This window comes from Limulus polyphemus, unplaced genomic scaffold (genome assembly GCF_000517525.1).
Source record: "Limulus polyphemus unplaced genomic scaffold, Limulus_polyphemus-2.1.2 Scaffold953, whole genome shotgun sequence".
In the NCBI taxonomy this organism is placed as follows: Eukaryota; Metazoa; Arthropoda; class Merostomata; order Xiphosura; family Limulidae; genus Limulus; species Limulus polyphemus.
Genome location: NW_013666563.1, coordinates 295,868 through 302,577, shown reverse-complemented (window position 1 = coordinate 302,577; position 6,710 = coordinate 295,868).

Sequence of the window (6,710 nt, the reverse complement as noted above, 5' to 3'; positions counted from 1 at the left end):
TTATATATATATATTTATATATATATATTTATATATATATATAGACACACACACACACATTGTGTGTATATGCTATATTAAGTTGATCAGGGTTCTTTGTTTTGTTTTTCGTTATTGGTTTATTTTTCTGTCTAATGCAAAGATAATAAAGTTATAAACAGACATTTTTAATCTGTAGTTTCTTTATGCGATTTAGTTCCTAAGTTACAGAAAAATTAAATAGTGAATATTTCCAGGTATGATATGTTTAATATCTATATATATTTGGTTCACATCAAATTCCCGACTATTCAAAAGCGCAATGCTGTCAGTGTATTTATGGCTGAATAATAAGAATAATAATAATAACTTTCTGGTGATCGGTACTCTGTATCGAGTTAAACGATGTAGAACTGAAGCATATAAAAGTTTGAAGAACAACACTCTCAAGCCAATCCGCCCTTTTCTACAAAGTGTAGGTATCTTTCTGACCCCAAAATAAGCTGAGTATAAAGCTGGGCATATCTCCTGGTACTGTTAGCAATATAGGAAATAAGGATTTGAAAATTATTTAGGCTCACAAGTTTCCAGCCACAACTCGAGATCTAAGGCTATTTTCATAAGGAAGGTGGCAGAAGGAATTGGAATTACAGCAAACTCATTCATCACGTACCTGCCACGTCACCCGATAGACTGGTGTACATTTGGTCTGCTTAGATGTTGTTTTTGAATACCAATATCCACATATAGTGGGGAGTTTGTAGAAGGCTTGTTAAAATATATAATTTTAAGTTTGCAGAAGCTTGTTAAAATAGAAATAACCATGTCAAGTCGTAGCGTGTAACTAAGACCATCAGAAGGAGCGCCATCGACAAGAAAGGACAAAGTTAAAAGGCAGCACAGGACGTGAAACATTGTTCTTATAACCTTCAGTGTTAATAAAATAGCGGAATAATAATTGTAGATTTCTTTGTGATATTTTACATTAACTACATCTATCATAAAAAAGTTCCTGCTAAAAGAATCGGAACAACATTACCTGTACTAACAAAGGAACCCGCGACGTTTATTTCTTTGGCTTCACGTGGATGGCGGGAATGCGTCCGTTTGGGGTGGGGAGGAGAGAACTTAAAGGGCTCTTAAACTCGTGCAAATGAATAGAGTAGGGGGTTTTAGAATAACTATAAAATATATCGAAGAACCCTTTTAAAGTCATGGTGATCAAGGATCGAAAAGTTGGAAAATTATCGCCACCTGCAAACAGACATGCAGACACAAACCACTTTATAGTTAGATATACAACCAAAGATGTCTGAAACTCAGATGCAAACATCCAAAACATTTATTCCTAAAATCCTAGAAAAAAAAAAAAAAGATTTACTATAATTTCAAATTAATTTAAGACTCATGTTTTCCTAGATGTCACTGTTGAGTTTGTTGGGTCGATAAATTATTTTAAATTAACTAGTTTTGTTTAAAGTTGAATTTATTAACAAGTTACATGTATATATTTTTCTAAGCAGGGAAATCGTAAGTTAAACAGCACCCGATCCTTACGTGAAGTTAGGATTTAGGTAAAGTCGTTCGTTATTTTTGAACTATTGAAAGGAAGGAAACCAGCCAGCAGCACCCTTCACCACAAGGAGTTTTGTCTGTCGTTTTGAATCGAATGACAGAGTTGACTATTAGTTTTCTAATATGCCTATGGCTAAAAGTGCGGAATGCCTTCAGCGAAATCGCATCTGGAACTTCGAGCCAATCGATCTACAACCCAACACATTAAACATTAAGTTACGTCAGGTCCTTAAAACGGGTCTTAGTCTGTCCAATTTTAAAGCAAAATTGTAATTAGATACTTTTTAAACAAAACACATGAAGTGATCAGTATTGTCTCTATTTAATTCCTATGAATATCATTAAATAATTAATGTGCTTGTTTTCTATCTCTAAATACCTTAAAATAGAAATAAAAAAATTACCAAGGCGCACTTCTTGGCCTGCCTTGCTTTTCCTAAACCTAACACCATAGTGTGCTTTACCTTGTTCTAACTCGCCCATATTTTCAAATTGCAGCATGGTTGATTACGGCTTACATTCTCGGTTGTTTCGTATTTTGTCAACTATAGTTAGAATCTTGAAACACGTAAACCTTTCCTATCAAAACTATCAGTGGATTCTAAGAAGTTTGGAGAAACATTTTCACCCCTTCATTTGTTCTTAAAGTTAAAATCGTCAGCAAAATAAGGACGTGGGCGGTGTTTCTTGTCTGAATAAATCACACGTTATACGTGTATGTTTACAGTAACCACTTTACCTGGAAATCAGTAGGAAAACGGGACCTAGTTTCTCCGAAACACTTACCGTTTACTAATCGCTACATTGCGATTACGCGACGTTAAAAGGCGCAACAAAGTGCATAAAACTGGAGAATGGCCTTCAAAATTGTACGTGTTTCTCCGAATCCGACCCTGGCTTTGGAACTTGGATCGGTATGGTTAGAACTATAGGCGAAGATTTTGTTTCAAAAGTGAGGGGGCGGGGGGACATTCCATGAAAATGAGGTATAAAAGAAGGTATTCTCTAAAAATAATAATAAGAGGGTTCTTTTCTGTTTTATTCTTTTTCCCGTTTTATTTTATATTAACCCAAAATATTTACTGAATAGCAGTTATGTCAGTATTACAGTCTTTTAAAACTTTCAAGGGTCTAGTTGCACACTTTCAACACAACCAGTTTGCCAAATTACACTTTGCACATCATTTAGGTATCAATACAAGTTATAAAAGAGTAACAACACTTACGCCGGTAATACTTAAAGTAACTCGAGGAAAACAAAATACATCAAATTGCCAATTTGATGGTCATACAGTCTAAACTTTAGTTTAAAATGTTAGCCTGTTAAAATATGTTAAAAAATAGCAGGAACGAAACTGTGTTACTGTTAGTCCGTGATTAAAAGTAAGAATTATATAAAACAAGTTTAATATATTATCTGTACCTCTCTGTTATAGCATATATCTTGGTTGTTGAAGCAGACGAAATTTCAATGTTTTAATTCCTCATTTCCTACAACTTCTACAAATATTACTTTTATGACCTGGAGTTGCACAGTATGTCAATATCAAGAATGGCCCCCTTGTTCTTATAGTAAAAAAAAAACATAACTGTACTTGCCTTTACAAGCCAAAACGTTACAATGCAATTTTGACAAGGCCTCCAATTTTCTTTCGCCATAGCTTAACCTACTGTATAGTTAACTTTCAAATTGTCTTTGCCAACTATTAGATAAAAAGAACTCCATTGTTGTTCTAATCTCTAAAGAACAGATTCGAAAATATTCCTACGCTGTTCATTTGGAGGAATAAGTTGCTGGTAGAGTGTTTCCTTTACCAAGTGATCAAGTTGCGCTTGATGAATGTGGCAAATGGCTACATTGTTTGGGCGACTTTGTTGCTAGGTCTTCAGCCTTCTACGAGCACTGAAGCTTCTCTCAGCTTCAGCAGAGGAGACAGGGACAACTAACAGTAATCTCACAAAGGCCTCAACCTGATCAAAAAGGCAGGTCACGGACTCCATGTTCCTCAATATTTTTGCAGCTTCAGTGCCGGAATTGTAGGTGTATGTTGAGATGAACATGGTATATGTAATGACTTTTTGGTTAACTCTGGGCATTGGTCCACAACAATGTCAATCTCTCTTGTGAGAAATTTCTCCGATTTTTCAAGAGTCTGCAGGCCTCTTTGGTTACTTAGGGTATTGGTCCACAATATTGTCAGTCTCTCTAGTGAGAACTTTTTCTAATTTTTCAAGAGTCTGCATGCCTGCCTCTCTGGTCAACTCTAGGTATTGGTCCACAACATTGTCAGTCTCTCCAGTGAGAACTTTCTCCAATTTTTCAAGAGTCTGCAGGCCTCTCTGGTCAAAATTCTCTCAGAACCACACATCTGCAGTGTCTAACAGCTTGTAGTACTCAGTTCTGCAGTACTCTCCAAAGGAGATGTTAGTTTATGTGCAACAGCCTCACCACTAAAGCACATGGGTGGCTTCTCATGTATGACATTTGAATTGGTTGGATATTCAAGGAGTTGATTAATCCTGTTGCTTTATCGTATACTTTGCTAAAGCTCTCCTCTGTTCTATTTTTCTTGAAGAGAGGTTTTGACACATTCCACTGCAGCAAGCATTCCGACAATGGTTTGTGCTCTCTTTTGCAAAAAGATGTTCAGACACTACAATTCCTCTATCACTTCAGTGGCTAGAATTAGCCCTAAGACCGTTTTTTCTTCTAAAATTTTTCTCAAAGTCTATTTGCTTTAGTTGCTGAATCTAATGCAATAGATAAAGCCGTCTCTTCCAAACTAAGCAATACTGGCTTGTGCTAGTTGAGTACTGACCGAATGGCTGGTACAAACGGTCCACTTTATGAATCATATCAGTTTCAAAGTAGTCTAGGATTACCGAACATTACCTTGAATTTTTCTGATTCTCCAAATAAGCGTCCTAACTCGTGAACCCACTGCAAAAAAAATCTCAAACCACAGGAAATGCTGTAAAAGCTGTCTGAGTAATGTGATTTACACAATGAGAACCACATTGGACATAAAAATCTAGTGGCTGTTCTTTTATAAGAAAAGCCTCTGCACCAGAGTTTTGGCCTGACATACTTGCAGCACCATTGTATGTTTACCCTCATATACCAGAAAGTGGTAGATTGAGGTTCAGTAAAACATCAGTGGCAACCTTGGATATTGAAAGAATATTGTTGTCGAAGAAATTTCACAGAGATCCATAAATTTTACATGTGGCATCAGATTCTGATCCACATAGCAGGGGCAGATTGACCTTTTGTTCAGTACCAGATCTATCTTGTGTTACATCAATGATCACAGCAATGATTGCAGCAGTGTCATAGAACTGACTTGCTTTGCAATATATTTCACAACGGAGTTGCCCATTAAACTCAGGATTTCATATCCAATTTTAGAACAGGTATAATCCTGATTATATGTCAACCAAATACAGAGTTTGCGATCATCCTCTGACCTCAGTTTTTTCAACAGTTGGATTACATTCCCTTTCTTTTCCTCATGACCTTGCCGTGCCAAAAACTGAATTGTGCTTACAATCAGAAAAAAAAAATAATCCAAAGTTTTCGATAGTTGGTAATCTTGTTGGAAGCTAGCTGACAAAAATTGACCTTAAAAGTTTATCTAATTATCTGTTCTAATTATACTTAGCAAATTACACGTACATCACCACTGCTATTTCAACAATGCTTAGGTAAGTAGAACAATGTAAATAGTCTTTGGTTGACACGTCAGCAAAAGAGCATTTACCTTCAAAAATATTTAGATTAATATAAACCAAAAATAGGCAAACAGAAAATCTGAAATTGTAAGTTTAGCGCCATCTGTCGAGGAGTAACAAAACCTGAAAATATCCTTGGCAAAACACTATTTGAAGATTATTTTTTAAAAAGCTACAAAACTTAAAATCTACTATAGCGCTTCAGTACTGTGATGCGAGTTAAGAATATTTAGACATCAAATTCTGCATAGTTTTCAAAAAAATACAGGGCAGATATTTTTTTAAATTAAGAAAAATGTCTAAATCAACAATTATATTTCACCTTTGACGTTTTAATAGGCTGCGCTAATATTCAAATTCTCATAAAACCTTGAAGTTTAGTTGATATTATAACTGCGCTGATTATGTATTCTGTATGTAAATTGTAAAAATCATCAACGTAGGTAAGTATTTGTTTCGAATCAACTGAAGCTCTATCAAACATTAAAAGTACAAACAAATATTTAAATACGCCTCTCATTCAAGCTCGTACTTCTTTTCAATCGCTACGTAAACTTTAAGTAATATTAATAGAATCAAAATATTAAATAGTTCTCCCACATCAGGGGGTCTCTTTTCGAAACAAGATGCATTTGTCCGTATTTTTTTGGTGTAGGTTAGGTTAGGTCTTTTCTATTTTGATAAAATCATTATAGCGTATGACCGTTATAATTTGAACCTGTACATAAACAATTATTTATTTTTTATTGATCTTTCGCATGTTTTTATTATTGGAGAATATCTTTCACTGGAACTTCTAGCTGCATTTTAATATTTGTTTTTGAATTTCGCGCAAAGCTACACCAGGGCTATCTGCGCTAGTCGTTCCTAATTTAGCAGTGTAAGACTAGAGGGAAGGCAGCTAGTTATCAACACCCACCTTCAACTCTTGGGCTACTATTTTACCAATGAATAGTAAGATTAACCGTCTCATTATAACGCCCCACGGCTGAAAGGGCAAGCATGTTTGGTAGAATGGAGATTCGAACCAGCTACCCGCAGATTGCGAGTCGAGCTCCCTAACCACCTGCCCATGCCGGGCCTTTAATATTCTACGAAATGTGTGAACTGTTTTAAAATGATCATTTCGGAAACATTAAAAGCTAAAGAATTCTACACAGTAACTTTTTCTTTTGCTTGTTTTTCTTTTAATGCAAAGCTACATAATGGACTATCTGCACACTCTCTACAAAGGGGATTTGAATTCTATATTTTAGCGTTGTATGTCCAAAACCTCCCGCTGACTCATCGGGACACTAGAGAGTAGCTATCGCGTCATTGGAAAATAATTTTGTCCCTTATTTCAGGGCATGTTAAAAGTATAACTTGATTCGTTTTGTTTGTTTTGTTTTGAATTTCGCGCAAAGCTACACGACGGCTATCTG